This window comes from Hypanus sabinus, chromosome 17 (genome assembly GCF_030144855.1).
Source record: "Hypanus sabinus isolate sHypSab1 chromosome 17, sHypSab1.hap1, whole genome shotgun sequence".
NCBI lineage: Eukaryota > Metazoa > Chordata > Chondrichthyes > Myliobatiformes > Dasyatidae > Hypanus > Hypanus sabinus.
In genome coordinates this window covers 36,899,213-36,926,728 of record NC_082722.1, presented here as the reverse complement: position 1 = coordinate 36,926,728, position 27,516 = coordinate 36,899,213, and the positions used below count along the sequence as shown (strand labels likewise).

The 27,516-nt window shown below is 40.6% G+C and overlaps 1 long non-coding RNA gene across 1 annotated transcript; it reads right to left on the bottom strand.

Annotated features, from left to right (window-relative positions):
- Nucleotides 1–826: 826 nt before the first annotated feature.
- On the bottom strand, nt 827–19,375 carry LOC132407177 (uncharacterized). The gene is made up of 3 exons (XR_009516392.1): nt 19,292–19,375; nt 16,584–16,730; nt 827–882 (listed from the first exon to the last, which is right to left on the bottom strand). It is a non-coding gene; the product is annotated as an uncharacterized LOC132407177 (long non-coding RNA).
- Between the last annotated feature and the right edge of the window lie 8,141 nt (nt 19,376–27,516).

The window sequence follows — 27,516 nt, the reverse complement described above, 5'->3', positions numbered from 1 at the left end:
CAAACAGTTCTTGCTATTTCTTTGATGCAAGTTTAAATCACTGTCTGTGCCACATTAGTTCATCAGGTCAGCTGGCAAAGCATCTTACTAAGCAGGAGATAGTTCATTTCCTCCACAGGGGTGTTTACATTGCTTTCTATGCAGCTTACATCTTTGCTAAAATTTTCTGAAAAGGTCTTGTAAACAAGTTACTTACTGCTGTTTTCTTTTGCCTAAGGATTAGCAATTTCACATTTTAGTTACAGAAAATTACATCCAACTGTTACACAATTTCGCAAGAAAATAATTTAAATGAAATGTGAAACATTTACAAAAGTGAGGACAAGTACAGTTCTCCTGTTGAGAATTCTGCCTATACCTTTCATTCTAGACATCGAGAAGAAGATGTCAGAACACAGGGATTGGTTCTGATGTCCCTCCAATGGGAGTGAACACCCAGTGGTATGCTGCAAGTTAACATTCTGACATCAACAATACCATCTGCATAAGTTTCTTCTCATTTTTAGTGATTCTGAACTCTGAGTATAATTCTTCAGGTCTTTCCCTTTATTTTGTTAAGAATTGGACCTGACAGAAGAATTGTCCCAGCTTTCCAACTTTTGTGTTTTCCTGGAAAACTTTAACTGAGCATGGCCTACTCAGTCTGTTCTGTCAAACCATAGGATTTTATTGGCTAAATATACAAACCATTCTTGTAACATTAAGTATGACACAAACAGCAATATTAATAGGCTTGGAGGTCCTATTTGCTGCATTGTTGGAGGACCAGATCCGGAATATGTGATTATACCCAAACAGTAAGTAAGAAACAGTAAAATAGTACTACCTTGTGAAAATATAATGCTTTGGAGACCTCAAGAGGCTCTGGACTATATTGGTGTTCTAGAAGAAATCACAACAGATTAGGTAAAATGGTCATTAGGAGTATTGCATTACTCAGGAGTAGTTATATTTTTCCTTCATTGTATAAAATAACACAAAATATGAGAGAGGTGGTTTTAAAAGTCAAAGACATATACCAAGAGAATGTAATGTCATTATTAGCAGTAAACAACACATTTACAAAGTGCATTATATAAAACCTTCAGAACTTTACATATAACATGTTACCCATGTTATAAAGTAAATATGTAATATCCAAATAAGTAAAAAATAATGTTTGTTGGCTCATCTTTCCTTGGGATTGTGGTGTTAGGCCAATTACCTGATGCATCCCAAGCAGCCTCCAGATGAGGTGAGAAATATGCATACTCGTACACAAAGTTAGTGATCAGGGCTAGGAAACAGAGAGGACCAAGGGTAACATAATCAGGGCAGGCTGTGCTCTTCACTCTTCCTGGATTGAGGACGAACCAGAGGAATAGACAAAGGTTTCAAAGGGACAGAATAGGTAAATAGCAAAGCAGACACACAAGCAACAGCCCATAGTTGTGCAGCTTATGTACTGCAGTTAGCAAAGTCTTAGGGATGGAGCCATTATAGAAAAAACAAAAGTCATCAAACTTCAGCCTTTGCAGACTTCAATATCTCAAAAGGAAGATCACTACCAAAACAATAATTCCTGTGGCTAGAAGAACTGTCCACTGGAAAGTTGCAAGATCTGTAACTCAATTTAAAGTAGTGCCAATCCACCTGGAAACTGTATTCGCTGTTGCAGAAGCCACATTTCCAACAGCTGGAAAGGTCTTAACTAAAGTTTCAACTAGAATGTTAGATCAACCAGGGGCTTAGTATGAGTTTGCAAAGAAAACTTGTGAAAAAAAGGTCCCTCGCACATCTAAAAGAAGAGAAAATCTGCAGATGCTGGAAATCCAAGAACGCACACAAAATACTGGAGGAACTCAGCAGACCAGGCAGCATCTATGGAAAAAAGCACAGTTGACGTTTCAGGCCGAAACCCTTCAGCAGGACTGGAGAAAAAAGGTTGAGTAGATTTGAAAAGTGGGGGAAAGGGAGAGAGAAACACCAGGTGATAGGTGAAATTTGGAGGGGGAGGGATGAAGCAAAGAGCTAGGAAGTTGATTGGTGAAAGAGAGAACACCATGGAAGAATGAAAAAAGAGAAGGGTGGGGAGGAGCACCGGAGGGAGGCAATGGGCAGGCAATGAGAGGGGGAAAAGGGATGGGAAATAGTGAAGAGGTGGAGGCATTACTGGAAGTCTGAGAAATAGATATTCATGCCATCAGGTTTAGTTTGGAGACTACCTAAATGGAATATAAGGTATCATTCCTCCAACCTAAGTGTAACCTTATCTCAACAGTCGAGGGGACCATGGATGGACATATTGGAATGGGAATGTGAAGTGGAATTAAAATGGGTGGCCACTGAGAGATCCTACTTGTTCTGGCGGGCAGAACATAGATTCTCAGCGAAGTGGTCTCCCAGTCGACGTCGGAACAAGAGGAACCCTATCCCTGGTAAGGTGGCAGGAGGATGGGGTAAGAGCAGACATGCTTGAAATGGAAGGGATGTGGTTGAAGGCAGCATTGATGGTGGAGGAAGGGAAGCCCCTTCTTTGAAAAAGGAGGACATCTCCTTCGTTCTAGAATGAACAGCCTCATTCAGAGAGCAGATGCAGCAGAGGTGGTTGAATTGAGAGAAGAGGATCGACTTTTTACAAGTAGCAGGGTGGGACGAAGTACAGTTCAGATGGCTTTGAGAGTCCATTGGCTTATAATAAACATCGGTGGATAAGCTGTCTCCGGAGATAGAGATCATGAGATGGAGAAAAAGAAGGGAAGTGCCTGGAATGGACCAGGAGAATTTGAGGGCAAGGTGAAAGCTGGAAGCAAAGTGGATGAAATTGTTAAGTGCAGTATGGGTGCAGGAAGCAGCATCAATGCAGTTGTCAATGCAGTGGAGGAAAAGTGCAGGACGGTCACCAGTATAGTCTAGGAACATAGACTTTTCCACATAGCCAACAAACAGGTAGACATAGCTGGGCCCATGGCTACCCCTTTTGTTTGAAGTAAGTGGGAGGAGCCAAAGGAGAAATTATTTAGAATGAGGACAAGCTCTGTTTGACAGAGGAGAGTGGTGGTGGAAGGGAACTGGTTGGGTCTGGTGTTCAGAAAGAAATGGAGAGCTTTGAGGGACTGGACATCCATAGTAAAAATAAAAAGATAGGGGCCAGGGAACCCGAAGGCCTTGAAAAGATCAAGAGCATGTGAGGTGTCAAGGATGTAGCTGGGAAGGGACTGAACTGGGGGGATAAAACAGAGTCAAGATATACAGGTATGAGCTCAGTGGGGCAGGAGCAAGCTGAAACAATGGGTCTATCTGGACAAGCAGGTTTGTGGATTTTGGGTAGGAAGTAGGAATGGGAAGTGCGAGGTGCAGGAACTATGAGGTTGGTGGCTGTGGATGGGAGATCCCCAGAGCCAATAAGGTTGGTGATGGTGTGGGAGGCAATGACCTTGTGTTCTTTAGTGGGGTCCTGTTGGAGGAGTAAGTAGGAGGAAGCGTCTGAGAGTTGATACTGGGCCTCAGCAAGATAAGAGGTCAGTTTGCCAGAATACTCCTGCACCTCCTTTATCTGTGAGTTTGATGATGAACCACCACTGCAACATCCCGTCTCTCTCAGTTCCATCACCAGCACTTGGGCCCTCGGAGACTCCACCTTCCTCTCATCCCACCAGCGCTGAACACTCCAAACCTCCCTTCCCCTCTGACACTACCAACCCCCTCCTACCTCCAATCCAGCCCTCATCCATGCTGTGTTTTTACCATTCCCTCCGACCTTCTCTTCTCTGAGACAGAATGTTCTGTCCTCAGTTTCGTCCTCATTTCTGTTCCCTGTGCCCACACCTCAGTGAGTTCCGTGCCCGCCACGACACTGAGCTCTGCTTCTGCTGCCTCTATCTCCAAGCCTTTCTCTTCAGCAAGGACTCCCCATCCCACACCAATGAGCCCTTCTCTTGTCTTCAACCCTCCTCCTCTTCCTGGACACCCCACCCTGGTCTTCTGTCTCATCTGGACCTTTACATTGCCAACTGCAAATGGGACATTAACTGTCTGGACTTCAACACTCCTCTTTCCTATTCCAACCTCACACTTTCCAAACTCTCCATAAAGGGAAACTACAATATGAAATCTGTCTAATGGAGAAATCCTCATTAAAAATAGGATCTTTCACAATGTTCTTTCTAATCTAATGGTTTCAATGCCTTGTGTCTATCAGTGGGACCATTCAGTTATACAGCAGTATCTATACTGTGCTTCAAGTGTAGAGGGATCCATGTCAAAGGATTCCTCAATTAGTGTACATTCAATATCTGGGCTGGAACATTACAGTTTTGTTAAGGTGTTATTAATCATTTCTGCAAGTGATTCTTTGCTTTCCTATGTACCTATGTTCATTTCATCCACAATACAGTCGGAGTGAATGTTTATATGAACAGGAACAATCACGTTGCCAGAGGCAAGGATTAAGGGTTCCAGTGTATTAATTCACATATAACCAAGAGGTAATGGCCATTTAGTGATATTTAAATTGGAATCATCATTGCTTGCAGATCCCTTTAATCTAACATTCTCTGAGTTATTAAGTTCTCGGGGTGTCTGAGCCAGTTGAGACAATTTCCATAGTAAATGCAACTTTGTCTATGAAAAAGCAAATGGAAAGTAAGGCAACACTGAACAATATTATAATAAGCATAAGTATTAAAATTAAAGTGTAACAAGAGCAACAATTCTCCCTGGAGATCGGTCTTTTTAACTCGAAACACAACAACGCATTCTGGATCTATTAACCCTCAGCAATGTATCTAAGAGACCTTCCTCAAATGAGAAGGAATTTTTTTCATTGCTTTGCAGATCTAAACATGTGCTTTATCTTATCAGTACACCTTGCCTCTCCCCCCATCCATTGGCGCGTAGTGGTTCCATGGTAGACCCATGTATTGGTCTAATATAAGGATTTCACTCTTTCTGGGGGATTTAATCCTTCTGGGATAGGTTTGATGTTTTCAATGGAGAAAGCTTTACTAACAGTCTTGTTTTCCTTCCCAGTCTCAATTACCACCATCCTCTCATTGAAAACCTGGCTAATTGGACATGAAGGTGCCTATCTAGGACTGAAACTAGAGTCTGAATTATTTTAAAGGAATTTCTTTTCTCGGACCCAGTCCCTTTTTTGCTGTTTCCAGACTCTCTTGTCAGTTTCTTTTGCTTTCTCTTGAATTCCCATAAACCCTCTCAATTCCCTGAGGAGAGTTGTATTGGGCATAGACAATGGTAAGCCTGAGTTAGCGATCAGGGGTGTATTTAGGTGGACATTGTACATTAAGAAATAAGGTGCAACATTCTTGTGTACACTTACTTTCGTAATTGGCATTCTGTTTACCAACAGTTGCACTTCAGGGTCAAGTGTAGCCTACTTTGTTTCTAGAGTAGACCAGTTATGCCAAACTTTTTTAATCTCTCAACTCCTTCAATCCACCATGCCAATCAATTGCAGCTGGAAAATAGTGCCTTACTCCATTTGTGTGCCTGTTCGTTCACATATAGCTTGAAAGCTTTTACCACTGAGGGAAGAGCCTCGGTTGATATGTATACAGGAGGGGGTGTCAGCATATGAGAACATAAAGTTTTGGAGTGCTGTGATGCTTGGGGTCTCACTACAAGAAGTCATGGATACCAACCAATACAAAGATCAATGATCATAAGTATGTACTTATTAGGTTTTTGTTAAAGTGGTTTGCCTTGGCATGCCAGATATAGGCCTATATAATCACTTTGCCTCACCTGCTTTGGTGCAATTGGTTTTATTTGTCTTAGAAGAGGTAATCTTGTGACTGGTCCTTTATTATAGGCCAGACATTCTTTATTATTTGTAATGGATCGCTTACAATCACTCAACATGTTTTGAGGCCCCCGTCAGAAAGGGTTCCGATGGGCTCAGGAGCAAAGCCACACATGAAGGCCTGGAGCTGGACTTTGTTGCCAGAGGCTATTCGAGAAACACACCATTGGGAGCATTTAGAAGGCAGTGGGAGCTTATACCTACCACCTCTCCTGGCGATGATAACCTTAAAGAACCATTCCACATGTAAGATCACCAGTATAACATGGCAAATTTTGCATGAGTGGCTTCTCTGTCACCTTGATTGTATCCAAATCCTTGGTGGACTTCTGAATCAGTGCTTCCCACTTGTGGGCTGGAGGCATTTGCTTCTTATCTTCTTTTAGTGTGGCCTATTCAAACCCTACTTTCACCATCAGCTTCATATTTGTACCTTGTTGGAAATACTTTGGAACTGGGTTCAGTAATATTCAGGAGAATTATTAAAACATCATCCTTTATCAAAATTATTTGTTACATAGTTACTTCCAAAACCTTGGCCTCCCTTACCATGTAAGATCCATCCTGACAGCTTGTTTATTAATTAGTTTATTACCATAGCTGTGTAAGAGGCCCGCAGTCTGTCCGAGGATGTGTAACACCTGTAGTAATGGTCATCAGTAATAATTCATAAATATTGTTCCATGTGGACAAACGTGGAAGCAATTTACATCTGTATGTTCTCCATCTGGTAGCTGACCAGATGGGAAGATCTCTTTCTTCTGCATTCCTATCATAATGAGAGTCAGTACATATCCAGACTGATTCTGTTGTATTTACTTGTTTTACACATAATTCTTGGGCTTTAGCCTCACAAATTGAACTGCATGATTCCCTAAAGGACGCGTTTGCAACTCATGTAGTTTGTAGCCAGATTCTGAAAAAAAATTCATTTTATAATCAGAAGCTGGGATTATAATTGAGTGGATTCATCTTTCTGGATTTTCACTGCTGGTCCATCACTGTACCATATCTGAGGATAATGCTCCAAAGGATGTGGTACTACATTAGGCCGTAGAGAAGATGGTCCTGCAACTTTGACATTAAAAGCTCAAAGTTCAAAGTAAATTTTATTAACAAAGGACATATATGTCCCATACATATAAAGGGGAGGGCCTTGCACTGACACTTCATTGCCCTTGTGTGGGAATGAGCAATAATCCTGTTACCATCATGTGGGTGTGTAGGATCTCTTCAACAACCTGAAATCGTTTATGTATCGGATGTTGATTAATGGCTGTACTCCTTTATCCTAGTGAGGTTTTTCAGGAGGATAAAGGAGTAACACTATTGAATGAACTAGGTCTCAGTCTATCTTGCCATTTCTTCTCCATTCTTGTAAGCCTTGGCTTTCGACTATTTTACTCAATCAAATATTGTCCAACATGGATATCCCTACCATTTATTTGCTTATAAATCCACAAATATATATTTATTTTATTTACTTAGAGTATCAGTGCAGAGCAGGCCCTTCCAACAAGCCATGCTGTGAACAACCCATGAGTTTAACCCCAGCTTAATCACAGGACAATTTACAATGACCAATTAAACCGGTACAACTTTGGACTGTGGGAGGAAACCAGAGCACCTAGAGGAAACACACATGCACACAGGAAGAACGTACAAACTTTCTTACAAGAGGACCCTGGAACTGAACTTGGCACCCTGACGTGTAACGTTGTGCTAACTGCTACACTATATTGGATATGGATTTCCACACTCATGCGGAGGTGGTACCAAGGCTATGGGGCATGTCATTAATAAGAATGGCTGAATATATTATTTATTTATTGATTTAGTGGTACAACACAGAGTCATGCTGCCCCAACAACCCTCAATAAACCTGATTAACCCTAACTTAATCACAGGACAACTTACAATGACCAGTTAACCAACCCAGTACTGTGGGAAGAAGCTGAAGGACCCAGGGAAAACCCATGTATTCCATGGGGAGGATGTACAGATTGCCTACAGACAGCACCAGAATTGAACTCTGAACTCCGGAACATGCCAGGGCTTCTTGCTTAGCCGGGGCATCAAAGGGTATGGGGAGAAGGCAGAGCAGTGGGGATGACTGGAAGAATTGAATCAGCCCATGACTGAACAGCAGAGCAGAGTTGATGGGCTGAATGGTCCACTTCTGCTTCTATATCTTATGGCTTAATAGTGTCCCTCTAACTGCTACGCTACCATGGCACCCTATGATGGGAAGTATGACTAGAGCAGAAACCCTGTAACCTCCAGGCCTTCTAAAGTCACCACTTCAGAAGTCACTCAGCATCAGCTGGAGGTGCGTGCATACCCTCTGCAAACTCTGAATAATCAAAGGTCTAAAAGCTTGACGGGAAGTTTGTCCTGGGGAAGCTGCAGTGGCTCCCTCTACATGAATCTGTCCCTTTGTTCTTCTTTTATCGACTATCACACATCTTTATAGTGATTCTGATGCACGTCCCAAGCAGCTGCTCTCGAGGCTTCATTAGTACCTCTGGGCTTTACTGGTGTGGGTGCTTCTTCATGTGCACATCAGGACTGAGATATGCATCACTCGGCTTGATCACGTAAGGATGCAGTCCCCATCCTGGTGCTTGGATTCTAACTAACTAGGTGTAAACTGGTTGTGTCCAGGCACAAATTATTGCTACATTGTTAAGATCTGGTACCAATTGTGATAGTTGGAGTCCAGCAGGTTGTACAGCGGCATTTGATCTGTCTAATCTGCATCCAGCTCTATGTTCTGTCCGTACATCACTCCACTCTCTAACATGAAGAATAAAGTATTTAGCAAATTCAGCTTGAGGAGCAGTCAGGGTATTATCCCATATTTCTGATACACTATTAACACATTCAATATATTGACCAGCATTCGCCTGCACAGCTGCTGGAAACCAAGATGTCAACCACTTTACAGTACAAGGTAGGGATGCCATAGCATTTCGAGAGCTTTCTGAGTTAGATTACTGTTAAATAATAATTATTATTTTTGAAATAATACTTTTGGTATAATGTAACAATGTTGGGTGCCATCTGTCTACAGTCTCTCTGAAAAATCTTTTGCGATCTTCTTTTATATTATTAGCTAGCTTACCTTCATATTTCATCTTTTCTTTCATTATGTCCTTTTTAGTTGCCTACTGTTGGTTTTTAAAAGCTTACTAATCCTCTAACTTCCCACTATTTTTTGCTATATTATATGTTCTCTCTTTTGCTATCTTTGACACCCCTTGTCAGATATAATTACCTCATACTCCCTTTAGAATACTTCATCATCTTTGGGATGTATCTATCAAGCATTTCCAAATTACTCCTAGAAACTCGAGCCATTGTTGTGCAGCCATCAACCCTACTAGTATCCCCTTCTAATCAATTTTGACTAGCTCCTCTCTCATACCTCTGTAATTCTCTTTACTCCACTGTAATACAGTTAAATCTGACTTTAGTTTCTTCCTTTCAAATTTCACAGTGAATTCTATCATATTATGAACACTGCCTCCTAAGTTCCCTAATCAATTCTGGTTTATTACATAATACCCAATCCAGAATTCCCTTTCCCCTATTGGGCTCAACCACAACCTGCTCTAAAATGCCATCTTGCAGGCATTCTACAAATTACCCCTCTTGGGATCCAATCCCAATCTAATTTTCCCAATGTACTTGAAATTTGAAATCCATAAGACAAAGGAGCAGAAGTCTGCCATTCGGCCTATTGCATCTGCTCCGCCATTTCATCATGAGCTGATCCAATCTCCCCTTGAGTCCCATTCCCCCGCCTTCTCACCATAACCTTTGATGCCCTGACTACTCAGATACTTACCAATCTCTGCCTTAAGTACTTGGCCTCCACTGCCGCCCATGGCAAAAAATTCCATAGATCCACCACCCTCTGTGGAAATCTCCACTGACTACTGTAACATAGTGCTTTTTACATGCCTTTTCTACTTCCAGTTGTCCTAGCTGCTGTTTGGAGGCTTGTCTATAACTCTCATCAGGGTCTTTTTACTCTTGCAGTTCCTTAACTCTACCCACAAGGATTCTACATCTTCTTATCCTATATCACCTCTTCCTAAGGATTTGATTTCATTTTTCACTAACAGTCACCCATCCCCTCTGATCATCTGCCTGTATTTTCAATACAATGTATATCCTTAGATGTTAAGCTCCCAACTATGATCTTCTTTCAGCCAAAACTCAGTGAAACCCACAATGCCATACCTGCCAATCTCTAATAGTGCTATAAGATCAACTACCTTATTCTGTATATTACATGCACTCAAGTATAACACCTTCAGTCCTATTTTTGATTTTGTTCACCCCCCCCATGTTGCACTTCAACTCATCCCACTGAATGCAATTTTCCGTATCATATGCCTGTCCCCCTCACAGTCTCACTATACACATCAGCTGATTGTATTCCAACAGCCCCAACCTCAGCTTTATCATCCTGGTTCCCATCCCCCTACCAAATTAGTTTAAACCTTCGCCAATAGCACCAGCAAACCAGCCCACAAGGACAATGGTTGCCCTTGAGTTCATGTGCAACCTTTCCCTTTGTACAGTTCATAGCTTCCCGCAAGAGATCCCAATGATCTAGAAATCAGAAACCATGTCTTCTGCACTAATTATCTGCCATGCAGTTATCTGCCAAATCATCCAATTCTTATCCTCAATGATGCATGATACAGGTAGAAATCCAGAGAGAACTACTCTCGAAGTCCTGCCTTTCAGCCTACTACTTAGTTCCCGATATTCTCTTTTCCTCCTTTTTCCTACCTATGTCATTGGTTTCAATAAATACCACAACTTCCAGCTGCTCACTCTCCCTATATAGAATGCTGTGGACTCATTCTGACACTGGCACCTGGGAGGCAACATACCACTCAGGAGTCTCTTTCACATCTTGTCTGCTCCTCTAACTATGGAATCCCTTGTAACTACTATATTCCTTTTCTCCCAACCTCTTCTCTTCTGAGCCACAGAGCCAGACTCAGTGCTTGAGACCCAGTTGCTACATATCCCCCCCCCCCCAACAGTGTCCAAACCAGCATACTTATTATTGAGGGAACAGCACAGGGCAACTCTGCATTGGCTGCCTATTCCTTTCCCTCTTCTGACAATCAGCTTCCTGCCTCCTGCTACTTAGAATTACCTTCCTGTAGCTCCTACCCATCGCTAACTCATTCACCCATATAAGCCAGAGGCTATTAGAAAATGAGAATAAGTGCTGTTACAAAAATGACGAGGTACTTAAAGTCACAAAGGATCCAAAGTGGACAGAAGGAATGTGATCCCATAGGAAAAATCAGAGGATATAACTTGAATGTTCTGGTAAAGGACCCAAAAGTTATAAATGGTGATTTTATTTTTAAGCAGATTGTGGTTAGGATCGAGGGAAAATAAGGTGAGGGGGAGGAGCATGATATCAAAAAACAGAACTGCACCTTTACTTGAAAAGAAATAAAGTACAAACCATTGTGGAGTGAGCAAGTGATCAGGACAAAGTGTATTAAGATTGAGAGGATCTGTGAGAGACATGATGGTCTTACTGTTCTTTAACCGTCTGTAACCATTCTCTTGCCCTCTAACCATATTATAACCTCGATATAGTACATGTACCTTTGTCAATATATTAACAATTACACAACCATCAGAACTTGTTTTGCCTGAAGATCCTTAAAGAAGCAGACAAAGTCTCACTGCATGCCAAAACATTCACCTCCCTAATGCATGCCATCTTGATTCAGGACAAATATTATTGATTTCAGTATAATAGCTTAAGTAGGCACAGGACCTCAGAAATTAACTCATCAAGACCCTCCTATCTACTCAATGTCATGACTTTCTCTGGAGGCTCCATTGAAATTAAAGAAGCAAATTATAAAATCATTAATTGTAGATCTTTAATTGAATTTCAGTGATAACCATTTTACAACCTGAACCATCAAATAAAAATACTAAGCACGTGGAAGTTAAAATAATAAAAATGGAAGTAAGAGAAATTGAGAAGGAGAAAAAGACAAAGTGAAAATTGTGTTCTAAGTGATTTAAGCTCTAATGAGAGTCATAAAGCTTCTCCCGACATTAATGGTTGTTTCTATATCACTATATACAAGATGAAAACTTCAGAAAACCGACAGGTTTGGGACCTGATGCTTCTCTAAGAGTCCATTAAATTATCTCAAACTGAAATAAATTATTTTCTGAGGCACTATTGAAGGCAACGTTCAGAATTATTTAGAAGAAACTTACAATGCTGGAAGGAGCACTTTTCTCCCCAAGTATCAGCTGCTCCGAATTTTAGCAATTGAGGCAACAACAACAAATTAAATTGAAGTCGAACCACAAAAGAAATAGTGGCCAGGAACTCACTGCTGAAATTCCATCAAATTGTGTATTCCTTTTGTGTCAAAGATTGAAGGGGAACATAATTATAGAAGGTCTAATGGAAAAGATCCTTGAGAATACATGCAGAAAGGCAGTTTCTTCTAGGACAATAAAAGGCTGAATTCTAATATCAGTGCAAGTGATTTAGGAATGGTACTATGTACAATGACTTCCTTAATAGGAGATTACAGTCAGCACAGTTCGGTAATAACATCTTCTCATCGATAACAACCAACACAGGTTCACCTCAAAGACATATGCTCTACTCTCTCTACAGTCATAACAGTGCGGCTGAGCATAGCTTAAACGCCATCTATAAATTCACTGATGACATCACTATTATTGGCAGAAACTTAGATGGCAGCATGGAGGCTTACAGGAGTGACGTAGATTGGCTACTTGAGTGGTGTTTCAACAACAACCTTGCACTCAATGCCAGTAAGACCAAGGAAATGATTGTGTACTTCAGGAAGGGGAAAGTGGGAGAACTCACACCAGTACTCATTGAGGAGGTATGCAGCTTTATGTTTTTGGATGTCAACATATCAGAGGATCTATCCTGGGCCCAATACATCAATGCAATCACAAACTGGCTACACCTCATTGAGATCTTGATATGTTACCAAGGACTCCAAGAAACTTGTATAGATGTACAGTTGAGAGCATTGTGACCCCCCCGATATGAATTCTCCAATGTGCAGGGCCAAAAGAGGCTGCAGAGATTTGTTGAGTCCTAAGGAAGGGTTTCAGCCCAAAGCATTGACTGCTTACTCTTTTTCACAGATTCTGCCTGTCCTGCTCAGTTCCTCCAGCATTTTGTGTGTGTTGCCTTGGATCTCCAGCATCTACAGATTTCCTCCTGTTTGAGAGACTTGTTGACTCTGTCAGCTCCAAATCGGGCACAAATCTCCCCATCATCAGGGAGACCTTCAAAATTCAGTCCTTTAAGAAGTTCTCATCCATCATTCAAGACTTCTACAATCTGGAACATGTCCACTTCTCATTAGTACCTTTAGAGAAAAGATACAAGAGCCTGAAGACCCATACTCAATCTATCAAGAACAGCTTCTCCCCTTCCACCATCAGATTTTTCAACGGTCCATAAACCCATTAAAACTGCCTCGTTATTCCCCTTTTCACTATTTATTTATTTTTGGTAACTTTGTGGAACTGTTAGGTCTTGCACTGTACTGCTACCACAAAGTAACAAATTTCATCACATATGTCAATGATAATGAACTGGATTCCGATTTCTAATATGAGTATGGAATACTTTTCCGTAAAAGCTGTGGGTGCTGGAATGATTGGAATTCATGGGATCAAGATCAAACTTTCAGATACTGGACATAGAGCAGAATAATTGAATAAAGGGATAAAACAGTCATAAACGAAACAAATGCTGAATGTTTCATCAAAATGAATAACATCCTTTTTATAAATCCTTTTAGGACTCTCTTCCAATATTTTACATCTATTGAAGTATTTTTTAGAGAGTAGGGGAAAGTGGTTGATGTCAATAGTGATTATGATTGTTTATAATGATAATCTACACTTTGAGATATTCATTGATATCTTTCACTTATCAGGACATTCACAGATCCATTGGGGGTCTGTAGCTGCCAATAACTCCTCAGAGAATCCACAGCTCTCTTTATGTGCACATAGCACAGTAACAGGCCTTTCAGCTATTAACATCACACCAACCATCTAGTCTAATCCTATGTTATTCTCTTCTCACTCCCATCAGCTCTCCCCAGATTCTATCGCTTATCTACACATTGGGAGGGGAGTGAAGAATTTACAGTCCCCAATTAACCTATCGATAAAATGTAGGAAAGAACCACAGCACCCTGGGGAAACCCATGTAATCACATGGCAAATGTGCAAACACCTCAGAGTCAGGGCTGAACTCGGGTCACCGAAGCTGTTAGCCGGCAGTTCCACAAGCTGCATCAGCGTGCTGCCCGAATATTCCATTAGCTACCCGAATTATTTATTGCATCTGCATGTGAACCCTTTGTGTTTCGTGGATGGATCATTTTGTACCACATCATTATGTATTCACATTCCATTTAAATAATCTGCTTTCAACGTCTTCCTTTCAAAGTGGATGACCTCATACTTTCACACCTTATATTCCATTGCTATTTTCTCCCCCCATTCACTCAACCTACCGATATCTCCTTGGTGAACCCTTCGTACTTCTCACCACTTGCAACTCCACCTATTTTTTGGGTCAACTGACAAACCGGCTACAACATATTCACTAACAGGAGAAAACCTACAGATGCTAGAAATCCAAAGCAACACACACGCAAAATGCTGGAGGAACTCAGCAGGTCAGGCAGCATCTATGGAGAAGAGTAAATAGTCAACATTTTAGGCCAAAACCCTCCTTTGAGATTGAGAAGGAAGTGGGGTGCGGGGAAAATGCCTGAATTAAATGGCGGGTAAAGGGAAGAAGGAAGGGTGGAAGGTGATTAAGCCAGATGGGTAGGAAAGGTCAAGGACTAGAGAAGAAAGAATCTGATAGGAGAAGAGAGGGAACAATAGGAGAAATGGAAGGAGGAAGGGACCCACAGGAAAGTAATAGGCAGGTGAGAAGAAGCGAAAGAGTGGGGAATGGGGGGGGGGGGAGAGAATTTTGTTCACTGGAAGCAGATATCAATAATCATACCCTCAGGTTGGAGGGTACCCAAACAGAATATAAGGTGTTACTCCTCCACCCTGGTGGTGGCCTCCTCTTGGCACAAGAGGATGCCATGGATCAAGATGTTGGAATGGGAATGGGAATTGGAATTAAAATGTTTGGCCACCAGGAATTCCCACTTGTGGTAGATGATGCAGAGGTACTCAATAAAGCAGTCCCCAAATAACGATGGATCTCACCACATCAGGGAGCATCAGACGACCCAAGAAGATTTGCAGGTGAAGTGTTGCCTCACCTGGAAAGACTGTTTGGGGCCCTGAATGGAGGTGAGGGAGGAGGTGAACGGGCAGGTGTACCACTTAGGCCACTTGCAGGGATAAGTGCCATGAGGAAGATTAATGGGGAGGGATGAATGGACAACGGTAACACAGAGGGAGCAATCCCTGAGGAAAGCAGAGGGGAAGATGGAAGAAATTATGGAGGATAGGTTGGATTATGTTGGATGCGGAGGCTGATGGGATGGTAGGTAAGGACAAGAGGAACTATCATTATTACAACTGTGGGAAGATGGGGTGGGCACAGATCTATGGGAAATGGAGGAAATGCTGATGTGGATAGCATCAAAAGCAGAGGAAGGGAAAATTCATTCTTCAAAAAATAGGACCATCTGCGGCATCCTGGAATAGAAAGGCACATCCTTAGAACAGATATGGAGGAGGCGAAGAAACTGAGAAAAGGGATTAGCATTTTTACAGGTAGAAAGAGGTATGGTCAAGATAACTATGGGATTCAGTAGGTTCATAAAATATGTCAGTTGTCAGTTCATCTTCAGAGATGGAGACAGAGAAATCAAGAAATGGTAGGAGGTATCAGAGATAGCCCAAGTGAATTTAACATAATCGTCCACTATATCCAAGTAGATTGTAGTCAAGTGGTCCAGCAGTGGTCCGTGTGGTATCTACTGGTTACTGATTGTCAATCTAAAAATAATAGAATTATCCTAACTTTTCTGTTTTCTGAAAATTAACCATTCCACTATCCATGTTAACATTTTACCCCCAATATTGTTCACTTCTTGACATCTAGAAAGTAAAACACAATACTAATTCACCTTTATTGACTCTGTTCCTTACATCCTCAAAGAACTCTCCCAGAACTATCAAACATAATTTCTCTTTCATAAAAACATGTTGATTTCCTTATAGCCTTTTAACAATTCTGATAACTAACTTCATCATAATAGAATTCAGCTTTTGCCCAATAACAGAAGTTGGCCTAACTTTCTGCTTTATGCCTTACTTAGAAGTCTTGCATATGATGATATCCAGTGCTGTGGGACCACTGTTTTGATAAATTACAGTCATTGCATCCTTTTTCTTTAAGGTTCCTGGTCACAGGCAGCACTTTAAGAGGACCTATGTATTTTAACCCCACTAGTTTACCTATTACATTTTCCTTAGTGATAGTAATTATTTTAAGTTTTTCCTTGTTTAATTATGCAGTTGGAATGTCTTCTACTGTGAAATCCAATCCAAAATAATTACAAAGAAACTCTACTAATATCCCTATTTCCCATCATTAATTCCTCATCCTGCTAGTGACCAACTTCCTATTGGGTATCCCTGCAGGAGTTAGATTATTCTCATTCTCACTTTAAAGATATCTTCTTCATCCTTTGATGCCACTTAAAATTTTCCCAGTCCTCTCACCTACCACAATGAAATGCAAAAATCCAGAAGGTGCTGGCTTCTCTTCTCCTCACAGAACTGCAGTGATTTCTCCTCACTCACAGTGGGGAATCCAACTGATGGAGGTGTGCTGGACTGGACCGACCCACCAAAAGTATGTGGAGAAGACCTGCTGCGAGGGACCAAAGTAACATCAATTTATAATTTGTTAAATTTAATGCTCTTAACCTTCTTAATTATTTTGCTTTTTTATTTTAAATAAAATGTAAATGCCTTAACTCCTTAATTGATTTTTAATAGTTGTTAAATGTTATTGAATATCAGACATTTTTGGCAGGTTTAACAGATGCTTAATTCCAGGGTCACGGATTAGTTGACTATTGACATACTTTTTTCAGCAGCTTTAAGCACAGGACTTGTTCTAGCTCCCCACTGTGACAGAATTTACAATTGGAATGCTTCTTCTTGCAGGTCCAAGAAGGGAAATGCAAATAAGATAAGCAGGTACTTTGTTCAGAGATCAGCAGCTAATGCGAGCAGCTTTCTTCTGACTCAAAAATCCAGCTCAATAAATTTTGAAAGGGAATTGGATAAATATTTGCAAGGGATAGAATTGGTTATGGGGAAAGAGCAAGGGATTGAGACTAATTCGAACTGACACAAGTGTAATGGGATGAATAGCCTCTTTATGAATTGTATTACTTCTCAACTTTCTAAGATACTATTTTCTTTATACGTGTCAAGTCTAACTGACAGTTACTGCCCTTTCTATCTTTAGGTTTTACCTTTCATCTTTCTATATATGACAGGATTCTTGGCTTCAATATCTTTTCTTCCCTCAAGTGGAGCTACCAGTGCCAAAGCTGTCAGTTCTTTCCCAAACATTCTATCCACTCATTAAGAAGAGACAGAAGCAAAAGACAAGAAATTATAGGCCAGTTAGCCTGACTACAGTTGTTGGCCAGATACTAAACTCCATTATTAAGGCTGAAGTTTCAGGGTACTTGGAGGCAGCATGGTTTCCTTGCCTGACGTATTTGTTGGAAATGTTAGAGGAAAGGAAATAACAGACAGGATAGACAAAGGAGAGTCAGCAGATATTGTTTACTGGGATTTTCAGAAGACCTCTGAAAAGGTGCCAGACATGAGGTTTGCTGAACAAGATAAGAGCCAATGGTATTACTGGAAAGATAGCTGCATGGAAAGAAAATTGATGATTGACAGAAGGCAAAGGATAAGAATAAATGGTGCCAATTCCGGATGGCCACTGGTTACTGATGATGTTCCACAAGAGTAGGTGCTGCTGGGCTCGCATTTTATACATTTATGATGCGGATGACGGAATTGGTGGCTTTGTTACCAAATTTGCAGCCGATACAAAGATATGTGGAGTGTGAGGCAGTGTGGAGGAAGCAGGGGGTCAGCAGAAGACTTGGACATATTAGAAGAATGGGCAAAGAATTGACAGATGGAATACAGTGTGGGGAAAGGTATGGTCATGCACTTCGGTAGAAAAATAAAGACATGCTTTTTCAAAACAGGAAGTGTATTCAGAAATCAGGGGTGCAAAGAGCTTAACAGACCTAGCAAAGGACTTTGTAAAGCTTGGCTGGCAGGTTGAGTTGGTAGTCGGGAAGGCCCATGTAATATTAGCATTCATTTTGGGAAGACTATAATATAAAAACAAGAATGTAATGCTGAGGTTTATAAGGCTTTGGTCAGACTGCATATGGAGTATTGTCAGCAGTTTTTGGCCCCTTATTTGAATTGACTTTATTTCTTATATCCTTCACATAAACGAGGAGTAAAAATCTTTACGTTACGTCTCGGTCTAAATGTGCAATGTCCAATCATAGTAATTTGTAATAATTTAGAATAAATAGAAGAGTCAATGTAGCATAGAACACATTCAAATCAGCATGAGTTAATCAGTCTGATGGCCTGGTGGAAGAAGCTGTCCCAGAGCCTGTTGATCCAGGCTTTTATGCTGTGGTACCATTTCCCGATGGCAGCAGCTGGAATAGATTGTGGTTGGGGTGACTCGGGTCCCCAATGATCCTATGGGCCCTTTATCACATCTGTCTTTGTAAATGTCCTGAATCATGGGAAGTTCACAACGACAGATCTGCTGGGCTGTCCGCATCACTCTCTGCACAGTCCTGTGGTTAAGGGAGGTACAGTTCCCATACCAGGCAGTGATGCAGTCAGTCAGGATGCTCTCAACTGTGCCCCTGTAGAAAGTTCTTGGGGTTTGGGGGCCCCTACCAAACTTCCTCAATTGTCTGAGGTGAAAGAGGTGCTGTTGTGCCTTTTTCACCACACAGCCGGTATGTACAGACCACGTGAGGTCCTCGGTGATGTGGATGCCGAGGAACTTAAAGCTCTTTACCCTCTCAACCCCAGATCCATTGATGTCAATAGGGGTTAGCCTGTCTCCATTCCTCCTGTAGTCCACAACCAGCCCCTTTGTTTTTGCAACTTTGAGGGAGAGGTTGTTTTCTTGACACCACTGTGTCAGAGAGATTACTTCTTCCCTGTAGGGCACCTCTTTATTATTAGAGCTTAGGCCAATCAATATCATGGTGTCAGCAAATTTAATTAACAGATTAGAGCTGTGGGTGGCGACACAGTCATGAGTATACATGGAGTAAAGGAGGGGATGTAGTACACAGCCCAGAGGGACTCTTGTGTTGAGTATCAGGGGGTGGAGGTGAGGGAGCCCATTCTTACTACCTGCTGGCGATCTGCCAGGAAGTCCAGGATCCAGCTGCACAAGGCAGGGTCAAGGCTGAGGTCTCTGAGCTTCTTGTCGAGCCTGGATATTTAAGAAAGAATGAGTTGGTTTTGGAGAGGTTCCAGAGGAGGCTTATGACAATGATTCTGAGAATGAAAAGATTAACAAATGAAAACAATGAATATTGAGAAGTCTAGATAGAGTGGACACGGAGAGGATGCTTCCAGTAGCAGGAGAGTCTATGACCAGAGGGCACTGCCTCAAAATTGAAGGACATACATCTTGAACAGAACTAAGGTGGAATTTCTTTGGCCAAAGTGTGGTGAATCTGTGGAATTTATTGCCATAAGTAGCTGTTGGGTTGAGAGGGAATATAAGTTAGCCATGATTGAATGATGGAACAGGCTCGATGGGCCAAATAGCCTAATTCTGCTCCTATCTATTATCATCATTATGGTTATTTGTTTTCTGATGCACAAAGCTCAACTGAAAGTTCAGCCCACCCGCCGTAATTCCAGAATTTATTTGAAATTCTTCTCCTTGGGCAGCAAAAGATTATAGAGAATCTACATGGAGATTTTTGAAAAGTCATTGACAGATTCTAGGCTTGAAATGCAAATTATATAAATTGAACGTATAGTTGAAATTCATCCCAAACTGAAGTGTACCTGAAGAGGTCCTTCCAACATGTGTCACTTCCGTATAAAAAGAAATGTTTTCCATCTGATATATGAACTGTACAATTATTAACAGTCTGGAAGGAAATCACTTGACTGCTGAGCCTATGCCAACTCCTTGTAGAATTACCCACGTTCCCTGCAATGTTTTAATAAAACATGCAAATTATTTCCCCACTACAGCCTATTGAATACTTTTTTCAAGGACACAAATTTGTCCACCTTACTGGCAGTGTGTGCCTGATCAAACCTGTTCTTTACATTCAGAAATTTATTCTCATAATTCTGGCCTTTAATGGAATCTCTAGTCATTGCTCCTTGACTTGGGCACTGAGGGGAATAGGATGTTGAGCTAAATATGGACTCATATAGTCTTCCACAGATGAGGCAGGAAGTGACTGATAGAGCAAGTGGCTGGGTAGTTTATGAAGGGGCGTTCTCAATAGCATTCCATATAGCATTTCAAATTCTCCTTCTGAGCTGTCATGAGCCAAGAAGTCAGTCAAAGAAACTTTGAGCACATGCTTAAAACTTTCCTTGAGACCACTTAGTAAAGTCCTCTGATGCACCATCAATAACTCACACTGAGACGTAAGGCGAGGTATCGGCTTTTATTGACTGGAAGAAGGAACCAGGAGTGAGTGTCCATCATACTATGTCCTGGAGACTGAGGCCGAGCGTCAGGCCTCAGATCGCCTTTATACAGGGGCCTGTGGGAGGAGCCACAGGAGCAGTCAGCAGGGGGCGTGTCCAGACAGGCACATAGTTCACCACATCCTCCCATGAAATGTGGCAATACAGTGTTTGTTTTGGAAGCCTGGTGTTTCACTTCTGAATGATGAGGCCTGTCAAATGGAGCTGTATGAGATTAACAAGGGCCTCTCAGTCCTGAATACAGTTTCATAAGGTTTCAACACAACCTTTTACATTTTGTGCTCTTTGTTCTATTTATAAACCCATATTCCAAATACTCTAATATTCATACAACTAATCTTGCAATTTTCAAAGATATACAACATTTTGACATGCACCTAGTTCCCTCTGTACAGGCACCCCATTAGAATCATGTCATTTGCCCAAAATTTTCCCCTCATCATCTCTGCTGAATGTATCTCTTCATATTTTTCAACATTGAATTGTAAATGCCCCTTGTCCGCCCATCTGGCAGCCTCTGCCTCATGTAGGTTTTTATTAGTTGTACTGTTCCAATTAAAAATTGTCAATGACTAGAAGAAACAGTTGACAAATTGATAAGGATGCATTAACATCTTAGTACAGATCTGGACTTTGTGGCAAAATGTTGATGGAAGATGTGTTACCCTGTATTTTGTCATCAAGCTAGGGAATTCAATGCACATGGATGTGGAGGTTCTGAAGTGGCTGTCAGCAATTCCCCTTGTGTGTGGCTGCCACCTGTCCCTGGTTTTAGATTCCGTACGGAAGTGCTGTAATATGCATTATTCTCTCGCATCTGAAATTTACACAAGAAGTGAAGAGATTGTCGAGGCAAATGGCTGAAAGATTGTTCTTTAGAAGATATGTTTATGATCTTTCAATGTTGGAGGTACTTTTTTAATATGCTCTTGAATATTTTTATTTTTCAAAGTATTTTTAATTGTGTTTTGATTTTAAAAGATAAAAATAAATCATACCTAATGGATTTGAATGCTTGAGTCATTTCAAAAAATACAAGCTTAATGTGTTTTGGCTAAGATAAGGTCATGTTCTGTTGCTTTTTTGTCTCTATATTCATACAAGGGATAGCTTTGGCTACGGTACCTCACCATCAGGGATTGAGACACCTTCCCAGTGAGAAGATTGCATCAGCTACATTCATAATGTTTGACAAACATCAGTGGGCAACTTAAACCAACTTAAAATTCTGTCCTATAACATCCACCCTGCCCTCCTTTAACACAATCTTTGATTTTGTCGCTTCTCAACTCTTCACTGCTCCTTTCTTTTATATCTCATGAATATCAAATAAAATATCGTTCTTAAGTCCAGATTTTTCCCCTGTAAAATTCATGATGCTGTTCAACACTCTTTTTAATCTCAAATCATTTTCAGACTTGGGAACTAAATCATATATCCATAATTACTGCTTTCAGATATTCATTTTCACGCTTTGCATTACACTATGCAAGCCATGAACTCCAACTTGATTTCTTAATATTAAAAAGCAAATTGGGCTTATGGATGGACTAACAGCATTGTGAACTTCAATTTGTGTGAGCATGTAAGTATAAGATCCCATGTCCACAACATTTAAATGAGAATAAGGTTTGTTCGCTAATGTGCAACACTCCCTACTGAGGTCATGAAATTCCTTGAAACATTACTTCTCCACCTGAAAACCCTTGCTCCGAGAGGAGAGAATTCCAGCCATCTCCTGCCACACCCTAATGATGATCTTGGAAGTATCCACACCCAAATCTGGTCCACAGGACACTTTCTCCAGTGTGTGTTTAATTATCAGCATTATTATGCCTCACCAATCGAATCCGCAAGCTCTCTCCCTCTCTTCTGCAGACTCTCTTTAACATGGTAACTTAATTCTAATTCTACAGTCCTGCTACTGCCTGGTGTTTCTGTCGCTTAAGTGCCCAAGCATTAACTTATAAGCTCTAAGTCTTTCTACTTCTATGATGTTTTACAAAACTTACCTCTGCGACCATCCTTTTTATTACCTCTCTTAATACCTCCTTTACATGGCTCAGTGTCAAAGGTTGCTTGAGAATACTTCAGGAAGTTTCAGAAGTTAAAATGACAAAACACAAGGTTGGTTTTGTAAATGTTTAAAGATTAAATCCATCAAATTATGATCCATGTATAAAACAAGTAACAATCTGAACTGCAAAGTTGCTTTGGAACGGTTCCTTAGAATTTACTAATTTTCTGAGGTTCACTGGCACTAGTAATCAAATCATAAAAGTATTTTCAAAAAAAACATTAATTTACTGAGAAACCAATCAATCTATATGAACAGAACTTTTAAATGAATCAATAGTCTTTTTGTTAATTTTCCATAGTGCTTAATTAGATGTACTTATAGTAGGAGAACAGGATACCTATACAACAGATGTCTGCAGTGAGTGTAACTATTATCAGTAAGATGAATAAAATTGGCACCAAGTTGCTCTTTTTAGATATATCAGGATATGTAAATTTCATGTAAAGAGAAAGGAAATGGTGACTGTGTAATATACTCCAGAATATGTTCTTACTAATGCTGTGTGCTCAAAGATATTTAGACCCTTGCTGTCATTCAGGCCTCAGACAGTCCTTCCAGGTGAGGCAACACTTGAGTCTGTTGGGGTCATGTGCTGTGTACTGTGCTCCTGGTGTGACCTCTTGTATATTGGTGAGACCCGACATAGATTGGGAAACTGCTTCACCAAGCATCTACATTCTGCCCGCCAGAGCAAGTGTGATCTCCCAGTGGCCACCCATTATAATTCCACTTCGCATTCCCATTCCGATGTGTCCATCCATGGCTTCCTCCACTGTCGGGCTAAAGCCACACTTGGGTTGGAGGAACAACACCTTATATTCTGTTTGGGTAGCCTCCAGCCTGATGGAATGAACATTGATTTCTCAAGCTTCTGGCAATGACTCCACCTTCACCATCTCCCATCCCAATGTCCATCTCTCATGTTATGTCCTTGCCTGCCCATCACCTCCCTGTGGTGCTCCTCTCCCCACCCTTTCTTCTTTCTTCCATGGCCTTCTGGCTCTTTCACCAATCAACTTCCGAGATCTTTGCTTCATCCCTCCCCCTTCAAGTTTCACCTATCATCTGGTGTTTCTCTCTCTCCTCCCCCCCACCTTTCAAATCTACTCCTGAGCTTTTTTTCTCCAGTCCTGCTGTAGGGTTTCGGCCCAAAACATCGACTATACTCTTTTCCATAGACGCTGCCTGGCCTGCTGAGTTCCTCCAGCATTTTGTATGTGTTGCTCAGATTTCCAGCATTTGCATTTCTCTTGTTTTAGACAGAAACACACAGGATTGAAAAATACAAAACAAAAAATTCTAGAAATGCTCAGCAAGTCAGGTTGCACCATGGAAAGAGGAACAGTTGGTGTTTCAGATCAAAGTCTTTCCATCAGAATTGGGATAAACTTAATTAATATTCTGCATCCTGAAATATCAGCTTCACTTCTTTTTCTGCAGATGCTGCCTGACCTGTAAAGTCTTTAAAGTATTTTACTTTCAAGATTTCCACTACCTGCATTTTATATATTTTCATATGTAGCAACGTAATTTTGACACAGACAACTCAGCATATATTCATTCATAATTCAATGAGATACAACAGCCCTTTCCAGCCCTTCAAATCAGCCTCACAGTGACCCCTGATTTAACCCTAGCCTAAACACGAGACAACTTACAATGAGCAACACCCTATAAACTAGTATTTCTTTGGACTGTGGGAGGAAACCAGAGCACCCGGGGAAACCCAGGCAGATGAGGAAAACATACAAGCTCCTTCATAGACAGCGGTGGAATAATATGCTTCTCACATATCATGAACAGGATTTTTTCATTCAAGTTCCAATCCTGAAGTAGAATCATGTGATTAACTGCTACACTGGCATGGCAGCGTAATGGCTAGTGTGGTGCCACACTGTACCAGCCAGCTGGGCTCAATTCCTCCTGCTGTTTGCAAGGAGTTTGCATGTTCTCCCCATGACCCTGAGTTTCTTTTGGGTGCTCTGGTTTCCTCCTACAGTCCAAAGGTTAACTGGTCATTGTACAAACGTGATTGAGCTGTGATTAGGCTAGGGTTAAATAGCTGGGTTGCTTGCAGTTCAGCTTGTTGAGCTGGAAGGGCCTAGTCATCATGGTATCTCTAAATAAATAAACAAACAGATATGGGAAAAATGGGGTATTGCATATCTAAATATTCCTGGATATTTGCAATGGCAAGTGATTTTGTTCAATGGAAGCTTTAAGGAGATGTGTGTAAGTGACTTTATCTGGCACTAAAAACATGGAAGATGCTTACATTGAAGCTACAATTGTAAATTGAACCTTTTTTATTGTAACAGCATATCACTGTGCTTATTATCGTGTTTTAAAAAATATATATTTTATCTACCCAGTGCAGTGTAATAGCAATAAAATTATATTATGTGTAGAGACGTAAGTAATGGATGAATATGATGTAAAGCATAGATCATAAAATCAGCAAGGTTTATAATACCCATACATAATGTTTATCAAAAGTAAATCAGGTAAAATCATTCTTAACGAAAAATACTTGGATTGAAAGTCATTTTATTTTGCTTCTATTTAAAGTAGCTGATTGTTGAGGTCATGTTTTGTTTTTAACACACATAGCAACTAGATGACAAAATTGAATTTATAAAAATGGCTGTCTTGTCCTTCAATCTTAAACACTCAATTTTGTCAGGCAAAACAGGGCAGTAGCTGTATCATGCAGAGGCGCAGAACAAATCAAAATCATTTGACAAGGTTGGATTGCTGCTTTATCTGAAACCTTCATATGTATTATGCTGTATTGTGACCATCTGAACTGCACAGATGAGAATGTTTCCTAACTGCTATCAGCTACATAATTTTTGCCTGCAGCTAAATCCTAAACAGGCATAATAAACCAAACAAAAAGTCTACACTGATGAAATTGAAGCTATAATTTCCAGATGCCTGACATTTATAGCTTGATACTATTAGATCTCAAGTGCCTATTTGTTTTGCACACTGCTTTTATCCTGCTTCAAACACTCATAATGAAAATGAAAGCATTTCACCAGGTACACCAGATGTCCTACATCAAACAGAACACCAAAATAATCAATGTGGCACTAAAATTATTCTAACAAATATAGAAGCATTAAACATTCATGACAACATGTGCAAATTGGATACCTATATTCCATAAACCATTACTTAAACAAATGTTATATAGCTACCAAATAATTACTCCAAATTAATCAATGAAATAACCATTACTTTGAGCATTTTCTGTTTTTTCAAAAGTCAGATTTACTGACGATGAAAGGCAATTCCCTGTGATTTTCTTGCATTCTTTTATATGAGGTGCATTCTTTAGAACATTTCTTTTTAAATATTTAATCAGGTTCTCTTCACTTCAGCAGTATGACTGCATTCTTTATAGCAGTCAGGGACTTCAAAGAATTTCCCTGGAAATAAACATACAGGGCATACAACTGAAATCAGTTTCGCCTATTGTTTGAGTGCCACAAATGCTTCTTGCAGATACAATTTGCTTTGATTCAAGCACACTGGGGTTAGTACGTAGCTAATATCTACTGAACGTATGCAGAGCAAAAATCTCGTATCATCGATAAGCATATGATGGCGTTTGAATTCAGTTCAGTTATTCTGTGGTTCAAGTCTCAATCCAGCACCCTCCATTAGCCTCACGTTCATTAACTAGGAGGAAGGATTCCTCATCAGCCATTTTGATTGTGCTTCAACCCAACTTTCCCGGCTTTTGACAAAATTCTACAAGGTTTTGCCACGTTATAACTGCTTTAATTTGCAAAGGTCTGCAGGAACTGGTTCAAAGTTCACAATAAATTTATTATCAAAGTACATATATGTCACCATATACAACTGTGAGATTCATTTTCTTGAGGGCATTCACAGTAAATACAAGAAGCAGAAAAGAATCAATGAAAAACTGCACCCAGCAGGACGGAGAAGAAACCAATGTGGAAAAGACAGCAAGCTGTGCCAATACAAAAAAGAAAAATGAAAAAATAATAATAACAAATAAATAAGCAGTAAATATTGAGAAGATGAGATGAGGTGTCCTTGAAAGTGAGTTGTGGGAACTGTTCAGTGATGGGTGTTGTGTTTTTGAATAATCTTGTGTGTATATATAGGTTGATTAAGTATTCTTGTTCATTTAAATAATTTATTACGGGCTATATGTATATAAGTCATGACACTATCACGTGCTACTCGCGCACCTAGCTAAAATGTAAACACAAAATTACACCCACATTCCCCAATGCGTCCGTCCATGGCTTCCTTTAAATTAGCTTAATGTTTTGAAGTTACAAAACAACAATGAGGTGAGTGAAGTTATCCCCTCTGGTTTAGGAGCAGTGGTGTGAAAGCACTGAACAGTGTCCACTACCAGGTATCTGACAGCCTCTTCCTCCCCAGGCTGTTAAGTATTAATGATAACTACAACCATAATTCTATCACATGTAAAAAGAACTTAGATGCAAACCTAGAGAACCATGACCTGCAGTGCACTGAGGTGGGAAGGTGAGACGAGGCCAGTTCGCTTCAATTACCACAGAAGCATCGACCAAATGGCTTCCCTCTGTGTTGTAAATTTTCCAGAATATAATTCTCCACAAATTCCATATGCAAACAGAATCATTGCACATTACACACAAGCCAATCGCTCTTCTATTTCTCTTGCTAATGCTCTGTTCGAGCTCCTCCAGGGGCTTCGGCATGGCAAGTGAAAACCTGTGGATGGATTTGGCGTTGGCTTCTAGCAGAGCTGGGCCTAGGAAACCTGGCTGGTGACCAAACCACC